The following is a 13,837-nucleotide window of genomic DNA, read 5'->3' on the forward strand; positions in this document are numbered from 1 at the left end:
ACTATGACAGTGATGATGGTTTCCATGGCAGAAAGAGAATGAAAATGTTTTGGCAATTCTTGGGGATTCACGTTGAAGCACTGAGCTGAATCTTGACTGGCTTAGCATTTCTCAACAATATTATTTATTGCATAACATTTAATCTCATCTTTCAAACATGCTTCAGAGAATGCAGGTTGTAAAACTCATAATTCCATTTCCTCTTTCTTAAAGGTCAGATTTTCCACAACATGGTTTAGGGGTTAATTAAACATCTTAAAACCCTAAGGCTGTTGTGTGTACAGTTCTCCTTTGGGATCTGTTGTGCAGGTCTTGCTAAACCTTTAGAGTCCAGGGAACCAACCACACAATCTATATATCCTGAAGTTCTTTTTTATTTCTTTTTTTTTTATAATTTATTCCCTTTATATCCCGACTGTAGCCCCCCCCCATCTCTTCTCGGTCCGACCTTCCCTTCCACCCTTCCCCATTCCCCTCCCCTAGACCACAGAAAGGAGGAGCCCTGCTCCCCTACCCTCTGACCCTAGCCTATCAAGTCTCATCAGGACTGCCTGTATCCTCTTCCTCTGTGATGCAATCAGTTAACGCGTGGTATTTATATATTCCTGCAGTTCTTAACCAAGAGTCATTTCATTTGCCAGGATTTTGGCTGGCAACCTTCCATTGACTCATGTGTTTCTCAGATGTTGTTGCTTTTCTCTGGTTCAAAAATGGTAATACTTAAAATATTCTACCCAAGAATGCATCTACCAAAGGATGCTGTAGCTTATACAGGGCAACTGCTCACATACGAAAAGAGAAAGAGGTAAAAACAATGGAAAAGAACATCTATTCTGATAAAGAACAAAACCTTCTGGACACACTTAAAATATTAAAATATAAAAATATCTAATTTGCAGCTGCCTCTATTGCTCTATCTGCAAAAACAGAGAAAGACAGTAAAAGCATAGAGCTGGACTAGGGCTCTGGATGCCATAGCAACGGCATCTTCTGTGGTGGCATTATGTACCACCTGGCATGCTCCTGACTAAAGTGTAATATTTTGTCTCAGGATTCACCAAAATGGTACAAGGCATAGACATAAAACAACAATCACATTAAAGCAACCTACCAGTTGGAGCATGAGGCATCAATCATTTTTATTTTCCTAATAACGTCTTCTGTGCTACCAGGTGTTAGCACCGTATCAAGATTTATGAGTAGAGCCAAACTTTGAAGTATTAGAAAAGTAAAAGAAAAAAAAAAAAACATGTACTATAAACCTGCTAAGAAGACCTTACTGGAATGTTTTTCAGCAAGAAACTCTAGCTGACTCTTCAGTTTATGTAATAAACAGAAGGGCTGAAATAGAGGAAACTTAAAAGAAGACTGGCTGTGGTCCTGGGTCAGTACCCTCCGACCTCCAAACACGGGGCTTTTGTGGCAGAACTACATGGCACGTCACAGCATGAGTACTGAACCACCCACAAAATGGAAGTCTTGATAATTTTCTATCTTCAGATCAGAATTAGCCCTTTTATGATTTAGACAGTCTATCCAAATAGAGAGGTACAGGCTTAAAATCAATCCCAAAGAGACTGATATGTTTTCAGCAAGCATCCATTCATTGAGAAGGTGTTGGGTATAGAGTACTGCAAATGGTGGGAAGCACATATACATTGTCAATCAACAAACATCTGTGGCTCTCTCCTTGAAGAATGCGTGGCGTTCACACTGCTTGCTTACTTTGAAATTTAGCATGGACATGTTCCGTGTTTGGACCAAGAGAATAAGAGTAATAGCGAAGTGTGTCACTGTCGGGCAGGCATTGTAGAGCCAAAGCATCATTTGCCAAATTGCTTCCCTCCTGCTTCTCTGATCAGGGAAGCACGTGTGGAAAGAGTCTGGGCCACTTTGTGCTCTTGAGTCATTCCCTGAGACCAAGCTCTGCTGGCCAATGTGAAACGAGAAATCCAAAGGGGAAGATCCCAGTTGGTGCCAGGGAGTTGGGCTGTTGTTTACCAAAGCATAATTCAACCTCTATTGTCTTATTAAAAGAATAATAATCACTTTTTTAAAGTATCAAGTACATGCCACATTAAATACTATTCCACCTTTGCTTTAGCACAATTTCACCACTGAAATGTCTTTAATTTCACTTAGTAAGGAAGAAAATTGGGTATGAGAAGGTCAAAGCAACTTGTCCAAGAGGAAACAAATGGAAAATGACTGAGCCTCAAGTCAAACCAGGTTCTGAATCAATGCTTTTCTACCATCCATACAGCCTATTCTTGAAAGATCTTCTAGTCAGATTAAATTTTTAAAATATGTAACACAAAATTGTGATGAAGCCATTGTATAACTCCTACCCAAAAAAAAAAAAAAAAAAAAAAAAAAAAAAAAAAAAAAAACACTTCAATTAAAAAAAAAAAGTTTGTCCATAAATACAATTATAAAAACAACTTCTTGCCTATTTTTTGTGGTCCCCTATGAATTCTTGGACTGTCTTTCTAGGTCTGTGTAATAGGCCATCAGAATTTTGATGAGTATTTCATGGAATCTGAGGGTTAAATTTTATAATATTATCATTTTCATAATATTAATTCTGAGAATCTAGGAACAAGGAAGTTCTTTCCATAGTCTTATGTCTTTTCTATGTCATTTTACAACGTTCTGAAGTTTGCCTGTAGGAGCCTTCACTTCTTTGATTTGATTTATTCTGTTACTTTGTATATTGGAGCTGTTATTAATGATTTTTTTCCTAATTTCTTTCTCTGAGAGCTCATTGTTGGCATATATGAAGGCCATTTTTTATATTGATTTTTCTATTCTGAAACTTCACTATAGCTAGTTATTATATGTATAGTTTTCTAAGCAGGAAGAACACAGCTGTGGGTATGCCAACACCTAACCTCAAGTTACACTACAAAAGTATAAGGACAAAGACAGCACAGTACCAACATGAAAATAAACAGGTCAGTTAAGAGAATAGCAACCCAGAAATAACATGACAAACCTGTGTTCAGCAAATTTCTGATAAAGAAGGCAAAAGCATGTAGTGGAATAAAGATGGCCTAGTCAATAAATGGTTCTGGTAGAAATGAAAATGGAAAATCCACCTACAGAAGGATCAAATTAGACCCATATCTTTCACCCTTTACAAAATCAACTCAAAGGAAACCAGAGATTTTGTTTGTTTGTTTGTTTGTTTTTGTTTCTGGATCATTTATTTTAATTTCTTTTTTTAATTTTATTTTTCTTATTAGTTACATTTTGTTAACTCTGTGTCCCAGCTGTATCCCGCTCCCTCATTCCCTCCCCAACCCCACACTCCCTCCCTGGTCTCCTCCCTGCCCCTTTCCAAGTCCACTGATAGGGGAGGACCTCCTCCCCTTTCATTTGACCCTGTTTTATCAGAGATCTTAATTTAAAACCTGAAACACTGAAGCTTCTAGAAGGAATATTTCTCAAGAACCACTCTGGGAAGAACCTGGGAGCCGCCATGCTTGTGAGATGCTCCTCCCTCCCCCACCTTCCCTCTGGCAGCTCCCATATCTACAACCACAGGCCCAGCTCCAGAGCCGTGGTTTTGAGGACATCTTTGTCTGGTCCAGTTAAAAGGCCTATTCACCAGTTTACCCAGCCTAGCTCTAGCCATGCAGCTCCTGCACTGGCCTAATCTATGGAAAAACAAACCAGACAAATAACCAATGACTAAAATATACATTCCCAGGTCGAGTTATAAAAACAAAAACAACATGAAGCCAGCATGACATCTATCAAAATGTTCCCTAATGAGAACTACTAAGATGAGCGCCGGGACACAGAATTTAAAAGAAAAACCATAAACTTTATCAAAGAATTCGAGGAATTTTAAGAGGACGTGAACAGACACTTCATTTAATTTACAAGTGAGTAACAAGAAATGCCTTTGTGATGTTTGAGAGAACACAAATACACAGCCAGGCTAAGTGATATTTGAAAACCAAATTCAATAGATAGAAATATGCAAGAGAATACAAGCTGAAATGAAAGCTGAACTGAAAAACTCAGTATCCCGATTAGAAAAGATAGCTGGATGAATCACGCAGGAGATAGAATGGGAGAACGTGAAGATAAAGATAGAAAATTTAGACAAAATGAGCAAAGAATTCAAGAAGTGGGGGAGGTTAAAGCCCAAGGAAGGAACACTCAGGAAATGTAGGACACCATCAAAAAATCAAATCTCGGGAAGACACCCACGGGCGCCACTACAAAGAGCAAGTATGTGGTGGAGAGATGGGAGAGAAAGAGAAGCAGAATGGTTTGTGCAGTAGGAAGAGAGGGAGAACTAGCATGGTGAGGAACAGCCTGGTGTGAGCAGCCTGCGCTGCCACCTGAGGCCATGGTGATATCCTGGCCTGGGCTGCTGCGGCCGGGGGCCATGCTTGGGTCTGTGGCCCTGCTGTAGCAGGGATCTGTGTCAATGGCCATGGCCCATGTTACCACCAAAGGCTATGCAGAGGTCCCTCATCTGGGCTTCTGTCTGTGCCATGGTGATGTCTAAGGGCTGTGCGGAGCTGGCCCCGGCTGCAGCGCTGGGAGAGCAGGCCGCACACCTCATCTGGGCAGCACAGTATAGAGCTTGCTCTGGCTGCGTAGGCATTGGAGAGCCAAACCCAGGGCTATGAGAGCAGCAGAGCTTGCTCCTCCCCTTGCCTGGGCAAACCAGGAAAGCTTGCCCTCGTGGTGCCGGTGAAAGAGAACTGGCAGGCTAAACAGCTCAGCTATGACCCGGGCCCAGATCTACGGCTTTGTGTGTTGGCTCACCCCAACATCTACCCCATCCGAACTGCTGGAGCAAATGAAGGGGCCAGTCCTGCAGAACCAAAACTTCAGGATTTCCATGACAGCAGTGGGATGTCTGAAAGGAGTCCCAGTGATGATCCAGTATCGATAGTGTAGCAGAAGCCAGAGACCTTGTACCAGACCAATGACTCATTGCAATGAACATTTGCAAGTAAGGCTATTTGGGCAAAGGAGTGCACTGTGTGGTACATTGTGGTACACTGAGACTTTTAGGGCAAGATCTAGTTGGTGGTGGTGGTGGTGGTTTGTTTGTTTTGTTTTAGTCTTGTTTTTTTGTTTCCTTTTGTGGAGAGGTTGGGGGGTGGAGGGCAGATGTGGAGAGATGCAGAGATGAGTGGGATTGGGGTGCATTGATTCACAAAGGATCAAGGAAAAAATTTTAATCAAATCTTTGTCATCTCAGAGGCTACAAAAAAATCTCACCAACATGACCTTCTAAACACAAGGTGGACAGCAAAAGACATGTCAAAGAACACAGAGGAAAACAAGGAGGCCTCACCGCTCCACGAAGACCTACAAGAAACTAAGGAGTCCTAAGAGCAGGAGGAATAGTGCATTCCCTAAGGAAGTGCACATCAGTTGGTTACTATCAAATAGCGACTGACAAAAACACATACAAGGTCAGTGCCTACCGCAATCAATCATCATCACAGAGGCTTCTGCCAGCGGCTAACGGGAGCAGGTACGGAGACCCACAGCCGAACACTATGTGGAGAGTCTAATTAGAATCTCCATCAGGTACCTCCCCTCAGAGATCAGGGGGACCCTCAGAAGAAGGGAAGAAAAACCGAAGGAACCAAAGAGGTCAAGAAAACCAGAAGAACACAACCCACAGAAAAAACTAAGCAGGGCTCAAAGGATCTCGCAGAGACTGAAGCGGCACCACTGAGCCTGTGTGGGTCCCAGCTAGGGCCTCTGCAAACATATTATGGTTGTTAGTCTTGGTGTTTTCGTGGGACTCCTGACAGTGGGAGTGGGGGTGTCTCTGACTCTTTTGTCTGGTCTCGGGACCCTTTTTCTCCCTCTGGGTTGCCTCACCTAGCCTTGCTGTGAGTGTTTGTGCATAGTCTCGTAACTTGTTATGCTGAGCTAGGCTGATACCCCTGGGAGGCCTGCTCTTTTCTGAAGGGAGACAGAGAAGGAGTGGATCTGGGGAAGTGGGGGGGGGGCAGGAGGGGCTGGGAGAAATAAGGGGAAGAGAGACAGCAGTGTGTTGTAGAAAAGAAGAATAAAAAATTAAATTAAAAAAACATATGTAAAAGTGACATTATACAGACTGAGCAGGCTATATTTAGGAATATAGATGACACATGTAACTACAATAATGAAAAAAAGAGGACAATATTTGAAAGAAAGCAAGAGGTATATGGGAGGGTTTGGGTGGAGGAAAAGAAAAACGGAATGATGTAATTATATTATAGTCACAAAAGTAGAAAAGACAAAAATCAAATCTTTGAATTAGAGACAAGGAAGAGAAATGAGTCCCAGGACCACAGCAGCAAGGTCATAGAAGAAAACTTCCCCGAAACTAAAGAAAGAAACACCAGCACAGATACAAGAGGCACACAGAACCCCAACTTGGCAAGACCAGAAAAGGGTCTCCCCAAGATATATCGTAGTTAAAACACTAAATGGACAGGACAAAGAAAAAATATGAACAGCTGCAAGAGGAAAAAAATACAAGTCACAGTACGAGAGACAGACTCCCAAGGGTTTTCTCCTGACCTACCCATGCGCTGTGATGTACACACACTCACATACCCACACTCCTCCTCTCACACACAGAGGGGTTCTTCAAAGTCTGTCATCACGTGTGTTCAGAAGGCGGACGTATTCTGAGTCAACACACAAGCGAGAAGGTGTCTGTTATTCTCTTTTTGAATGTGTAATCTTCAACACTGAATATAATCTGCTCACAACTAACCACACTAGTTCCCGGAAGTTCTTAACCTTCAAATGCAGAGTGTCTTTATCTGTCACCATATCTTCACCTTTGTTCTGCAGTGGTATTTTTTGGAGATATTTTTGTTTCATGATGTTTTGTTTGAGCTTTATTTTTTTTTAACCTTACTAGTCTTTTGCTTATATTATATGGTTTCCAATTTTGTCAATTTATGGGGGGGGGGGTTGTTGCTCACACTTTTTGTTTCCTGTTTGTTTTATTTTGTTCTTGTTTGCTTTATTATTTGCCTGCTTATTTCCTAAAGAGAGAGACACAGAAAGGTGTGGAGTTGGATGGGTAGGGAGGTAGGGAGGACCTGGGATAAAATAAGGGAAGAGAAACAAATCAGAATATATTGTATGAAAAAAATTTACAGAACCAGGGACCGTTTCTATTTAGCTTGAAACCTACACCAAAGAACAGGACAGGGTACTGCTGGCAGCTAGTGTCAGGAGGAAAATTCCCCCATGTCCAGTGTCATCAGGCTAAGAAACACACTCAACAGAGATTCACGGGACCTGGAAGAGCTTCTTCCCATGAAGGTGATTTTCCTCTGCCCTCTCGTGGCAGAGATCCACACCGCACGTACTGTTAGAGCAGAGGCAGGCAAAGTCTATTTTGAGACAAAGCGAGGGGCAGAGCGATGTCCTTAGGGTTCTGTCATTAATGGAGAGAGGCTGTATATAGTGAAAGCTCTGCTTGTGTTTGTGAAATAATGGCCAGAAATACTTGAAAGAAAGCAAAATGTTCTGTGGAGCAGGGAAGGGTACAAGGGAAAGGCATGGTGAATAAGGGAATATTTCTGAAACATATATTTCCTGTCGTTTAGAACTTTTAATGGAGCTGGAGAGATGATAGCTCAGTGACTTAAGAGCACTTGTTGCTCTTGCAGAGTAGTTTCCCAGCACCCATGTGGTGGTGCAGAGCCATCTGAAACTCCAGTCACAGGGACACTCACACAAAAGCAAAATACTTTTAATTATAATTTAGAAATACACACACACAAACAAACTCATAAAGACCAAGCAGGCTATATTTCGGAATATATATGTGTATAAACATACATATACACATCTAACTATAATAATGAAAAAAAGGTCAATACTTGAAAGAAAGCAAGGAGGAGTATATGAGAGGGTTTGGGAGGAGGAAACTTCACGTTACATTCACCAGTGTCAACCTGAAGCAGCTTCTCCACGTGAAAATAGGATGGTTTGGTGCACACCTTGTGCCGGACACACTGGGAGCAACGCCTTGGGTGGACAGAGTTCCGTGTGGAGGTGGCAATGTGTTTTAAGGATAAGATCATTAACAGGATGGTGGTGTTGCATGCCTTTATTCCAAGCAGTCAGGGAGGCAGAGGCAGTGGTTCTCTGATCTACAGAGTGAGTTCTAAGACAGCCAGATCTACACAGAGAAATCATGTCTTGAAAAAAAAAAAAAAAAAAAAAGAATAAGATCATATGGCACTTGTATTCACTTGTACCATGTATGTGTGTACACATACATATACACAAGGTACTAATAAAAATCACGTGGCATGGATGGGGCATAGCACTCCGGAAATGGTCCCAGACACCCGGAGGCCCTGGGCACCACTAAAATGAGCAAGTAAGTGGTGGTTAGACAGAAGAGAAAGAAGTAGAACAGTGTAGGCACAATGAAGAGAGGTTGAACTAGAGATTCAAGGATAGTGAGGAACAGCCTGATGTGAATAGCCAGAGCTGCCACCTGAGGCCATGGTAAGGTCCTGGCCTGAGCTGCCATGGGGGGCCATGTCTAGGTCCATGGCTCTGCAGTGCAGTGGGTCTGTTACCACCAAAGGTTATCCCTGGTTTGGGCTGCCACCTGAGGCCAAGTTGATGTCTGAGGGCTATGCAAAGTTGGCCCCACCCCTCACTATCTGAAGCACTCTGGAGAACTGGCACCACCCCTTGCCTGGGCATCATGGAGGAGCTGGTCCCCAGGGCCTGAAAACAGGAGAGATAGCCCAGCCCCTCACTGGTTGCAGCAGTCAAAAAGACCTGATCTCACCTCTCAGTGTGCAATGGTGCGGAGTGGCAGGAAAGATGCCCGTTCCTGGCACACCTTGTCACCCACGGCCTAGGCAGCATGAGAGAGCTAGCCCAGAAGGTGTGAGAGCAGGAGAGCTGGCCCTGCCCCTCATCAACTGCAGCACTCAGGAGAGTAAGCCCCACCCTTTGCCTGGACAGCACTGTAGAGTTTGCTCTGGTGGCTGTCGTGAGCCAGCATGGAGATGGGAGTGGAAGAAATGGCTCTTCCCCTGGCCTGCTGCAGCATTTAGTGAGATAGCCAGGGCAGTGCTGGAGAGCTCTCCCTGGTGGTGTGGGTGCAGGAGAGCTGGTGGGCTGAGCTGCCCAGCTACCACCCAGGCCCAGATCCAGGGCTTTGAGTTGGCCCACCCCATCTATGAACTGCTGGAGTGCATGAAAGGGCTGATCCTGCAGGATCTCCACGACACAGGGCAACAACAGGATATACAAGAAGAGCCACAGTGAGACTCAGTCTCAGTATTGAGAGTGTAGCAGAATCCAGAGGCCTCAAACCAGACCCATGATTCATTGCAATGAACATTTGCAGGTAGAGATGTATGGACAAAAGGGTCTACTGTGGGACTCACTGTGACACGCTACAGCTTCCACAGTGAGATGTGGCTTGTTGTTGCTGCTGTTGTTTGGTTTTCTTTGGGGGGATTGCAAAGGGCAGAGGGGAATACAAGGGAATGGAGAGGTGAATGGGATTGGGGTGCATAATGTAAACTTCACTAAGAATCCATACAAAGTTTTTTAAAAAAACAAAAAAAAAGATCATATGGCATTTTATTCACATTGTATTCACCATGCATGTATGCACACACACACAAAGAGAGAGAGAATAACAATAATAATAATAAATTTTAAAAGTAAAAATGCATGTTATCATACCACATGCAGATAAAAAGAATTTACCTCTTTTCTGCTCTTATGCTTCTATATTAGGAAGCATTGACTAAAGACTTCAGTGTAGCACTGTATGATAGAATAGGATCCCCCATGACAACTTCTAATTCATGCTCAGTTACAGGGCTTAAGATGTCACCTTCCTCCATTCTGACCAAGCTCTGTGCTGTGTATAAAGACAGCCTCCATGTAACAGGCAGGGAACTGAAGATTGGTATCTCTGTGACCTTTTCTGGTAAAAGGTCTTCGTGTGTGCTCATCCTGGGAACTGAGGCTGTGCCTATCAGGCGTGGTGTGCCACCTTGTGGGAGTGAGAATTCGGTGCACCTGAACACATGCCATCGGAGCTAGGGCACAGCAGAGTCACGCTCCCCACAGGCACATGTCTTCTCTCAAATAGAAAGCCAACCCCAGTCAAAATGGAAAGGCACGGCCATTCTCCAGTGAAAGTCATGCTCATCCCTCAGCCTGGCAAAATCCAGAAAGCCTTTCAGACCCATGCTACGGCTAGGGAGCCCCAGGGCACTGATGTCATTGGACAGCCCAGGCCAGCATCCTCTGTCTGGTCCAGTGGGACACTGACTTCCAACTATCCCTTTGCCCTCCTCAGTGCCTGATGCACTCTTTACCGGAAGAGGCTTACTCCTTTAAAAGTTAGGTTTGCAATTATGCCTTCCATTTTCCCCAACTCCGAGATATTCCCCGAGTCGGAATGTCTAATCCCTCCCTTCTCAAGTCCTTGCAGGCTTTGCAGGAATCTTGCCAGGCCACTGACCAGACTGTGAAGAGAATCCTGCCATCTCCCACCTCTGAACATGCTCACCAGCTCCAGCCAGGAGACTTGGTTTGGATAAAGGAGTATCCCTATTCAGACTCTGGAACCTGCCTTAAAGGGACACTACCCAATTATTCTCACCATCCCAACTGCTGTGAAAGTGGTAGGTGTCATCCCCTGGACTCATCACTCCCAATTCAAGAAGGCCACTGAGGACAACAGATGGGCCATCGCTCGGACTGTAGACCCCTTAAAGATAAGGTTGACTCAAGATCTTTAACTCAGAGTGCTATACTACATTCATCCCTTTGTATTCTCTCTGTATAGGGACGGGAGCCTACAACCCTCACCATCCCCCTATCTGGACTTGGGAGTTAAGAATAACAGACACAGAGAAGGTGATAGACAATATGACTACAGATGGGCAACCCCAGTTCCATATGGACCTTTGTTCTTTTATGGCCACTTCTGGGGGTTGATTGGACTACAGAAGGGACAGTTGTGGAGACCTATCTTTTGAGAGAGAGGAGCAGACAATCTCCATTCACCTAGTCCCCGTGGCTGACCACCTTACTGTCAGCATTAGCCAGCAGTTCTGGGTGGGTGTGCCAACATTTCAGAGAAGCTGTAAAAGTGATCCTATACCGTGCACTAGTAAGAATCCTGGTGATTTGGGAGTGACAGGGGGGTTCACTCTCTTTCAACATCCTAGACCAGGTGTGGTGGTGGATACCTGTAATAGTCAGGAGGCTGAGGCAAGGGGATCAGAAATTCAAGGACATCCTTGTCTGCATACTGAGTTGGAGGCCAACCTGGGCTACACGCGATCTTGTCTCGAATCAAAACTAAAGAAGACAAACTAACAAAACCCAACAAAATAGCAAAATGCCTTTGATCTCAGCACTTGGGAGGAAGAAACAGGTGGATCTTGGAGTTCCAGGATGGTCTGGGCTACATAGTAAGTCTCGCCAAGCCACAGAACAAAACGGGAGCAGGAGGCAGGGGAGAGGAGGGAGTCCCCGTGCTTCTGCAGTAAGAATTACGTTTGACCAGAGGACCTTGACTCCTGTTCGGTCATCGAATGATGCCACCACATCTGTTTCATATGGTGCTGGGGATCCGTCCCACAGCTTCTTCGTGCTGCTGAAGGCGCATGCTACCAAATGAGTGAATTCTCTAATCCCTATGACTATTTCTTGTTCTGTTTTTCATCACAGCACCCACTACTTTGTGCTGTAGAATGTTTACATTTATTTTACTTTAAAAAAAAAAATAAGTTTAGGGGCTGGAAAGTTGGCTCCATGGTTAGATCACTTGCTGCTCTTAGAAACGTTCTGGGTTTAATTCTCAGCATTCACATGATCGCTTACAATGGACTGTAACTCCAATTTCAATGGATATGATACCCTCTTCTGGCCTCATCAGACACAGCACCCACATAGCATGCTTACATACATGAAGGCAAAATATTCATAAATACATACATAAAAATAATTTATGTATGTATGACACATTAAAATTTTATTTACACATGCATAAAAATAACCTAATTTTATTTTACTAAAGTATATATGTGTTCCTGTGTGTGTGTGTGTATGTGTGTGTGTGTTTGCCCATGCAAAGATAAAGAACTACTTTTGAGAATCAGTTTTCTCCCTCCCTTGTGGATTCTGGGGGCAATCCCAGGTCACTGGCTTCTGCCACAGCACGTAAGACTTATTTTGCCAGTTGAACCATCTCACCCACCATGTTTTTTGCTTCTTGCAGCAGTGAGTTCTGAGCCATCCAGGATTACATGCAGAGGCTCCATCTCAAAACAAGCATCCAACCATCGAGGGCATAGTGCTGCACAGCTGTATCCCCAGCATGGAAGAGGTGAAGGCATGAGGATCAGGAGTTCAAGAACAGCCTAAGCTATAACTCAAGGGCTAAGCAAGCTTGGGATGCAAGAGATTTTTCTCTCAAAAGCAAACAGAAAATCATCCACAATGTTTACCATTTACTGAAGTATTAAAGCATAAATAGAAGGAAAATACCATGTTCCTTCAGAAGAAAAAAAATGCTAATTATCACCCTATAACTCTGCCCCAATATCATACTCTCTTGCCTGCTAATGGAAGAGAGTTTCTCTTGGGTTTTGCTTCCCGACGTCACCCTCAACTCTGAACTGAGTGCATACCCATTTAGATTCCCAGAAACCATGAATGAAACAGCTGGAGGAGGGCAAGGTTAATGCCAGAACATTTGGAGAGAAACCATGTTTGGCAAGTACCAAATGTCCTGAGTTTCTTTTTCTGGGCATGAGAGTTGACAGCCTTATTCATGACCAGGGATGTTAGAAAATTGGTGCCATCTGGCCAGAGACAGCTGTAGCATCTCTGATGGCACATTTTCCTGTTAGTAGAGCAAAACCAACATAGTGGCACACACATCTGCAATCCCACTGGGGAGGATGAAGCAGGGAGATCAGAAATTCAAGGTCATCCTCGGCTACACAGCAAGTCTGGAGCTAGCTTGGAATACAGGAGACCCGGGGGAAGGGGTTAACATCCAAGTATAAATCCCTGAATAGCTTTGTAGTCTGTCAATCTGTAAAGGCAGGTCACTGTGGCCTACAGTTCTTAGGCTCTAGTGCCACCTAGTGGCACACTCGTGTTACCTTGAGACCCTGTCGTCCTCAAGGCGGCTATTAGGGCTGTGAAGAAACACTCTGCCCAAAGAAACTTGGTCTTCATTACAAATATTTTAAATTTAACATCAGTTACTTTACAGTTCAAAATATCCATATTGATTGTTTTTTTGCTTAACAGGGGTTGAAAGTTGACTTCTAGTGAGACTCATGCTGAGAGGAATTTTAAATCTTCTATGAAATCAGAAGAGTGCTCACCAATTACCTAAGAGGATTTCAAGGACATTTAAATCTTCTAATTTCTCTTAATGCTTGACTCCGTCAACACAGCATCCTGCTTCTCTAAATATATTTGTAGACCTAACTGTGAATTGAAATATGCATATCTCATTTACTCAGTTTTCACAAGTGATTGCATAAAAAGAGAATAGGATAGAGAATACATCAAGAGTGGAATAGAAAACAAGCGTTATATTGAACAAGACATTCAGCTCACAGACTGTTAATACCTTCAATGAGCAAGAAAAGTGAATGAGCACAAGCAAGCCATACTTCATGTGATCTGGTGCAGTGAGCTCATGTAAGTAAACACACAAGACGTTGGTCATTTTAATTAAAATGGGAAATTGAACCACTGTGTCAGTTTTTCTTGTCATGCCCTGGCTGCCTATGGCACTTTATACAAGACTCTTTCACAGCTGATT

This window comes from Psammomys obesus, unplaced genomic scaffold (genome assembly GCF_907164565.1).
Source record: "Psammomys obesus unplaced genomic scaffold, mPsaObe1.curated_primary_1811, whole genome shotgun sequence".
In the NCBI taxonomy this organism is placed as follows: Eukaryota; Metazoa; Chordata; class Mammalia; order Rodentia; family Muridae; genus Psammomys; species Psammomys obesus.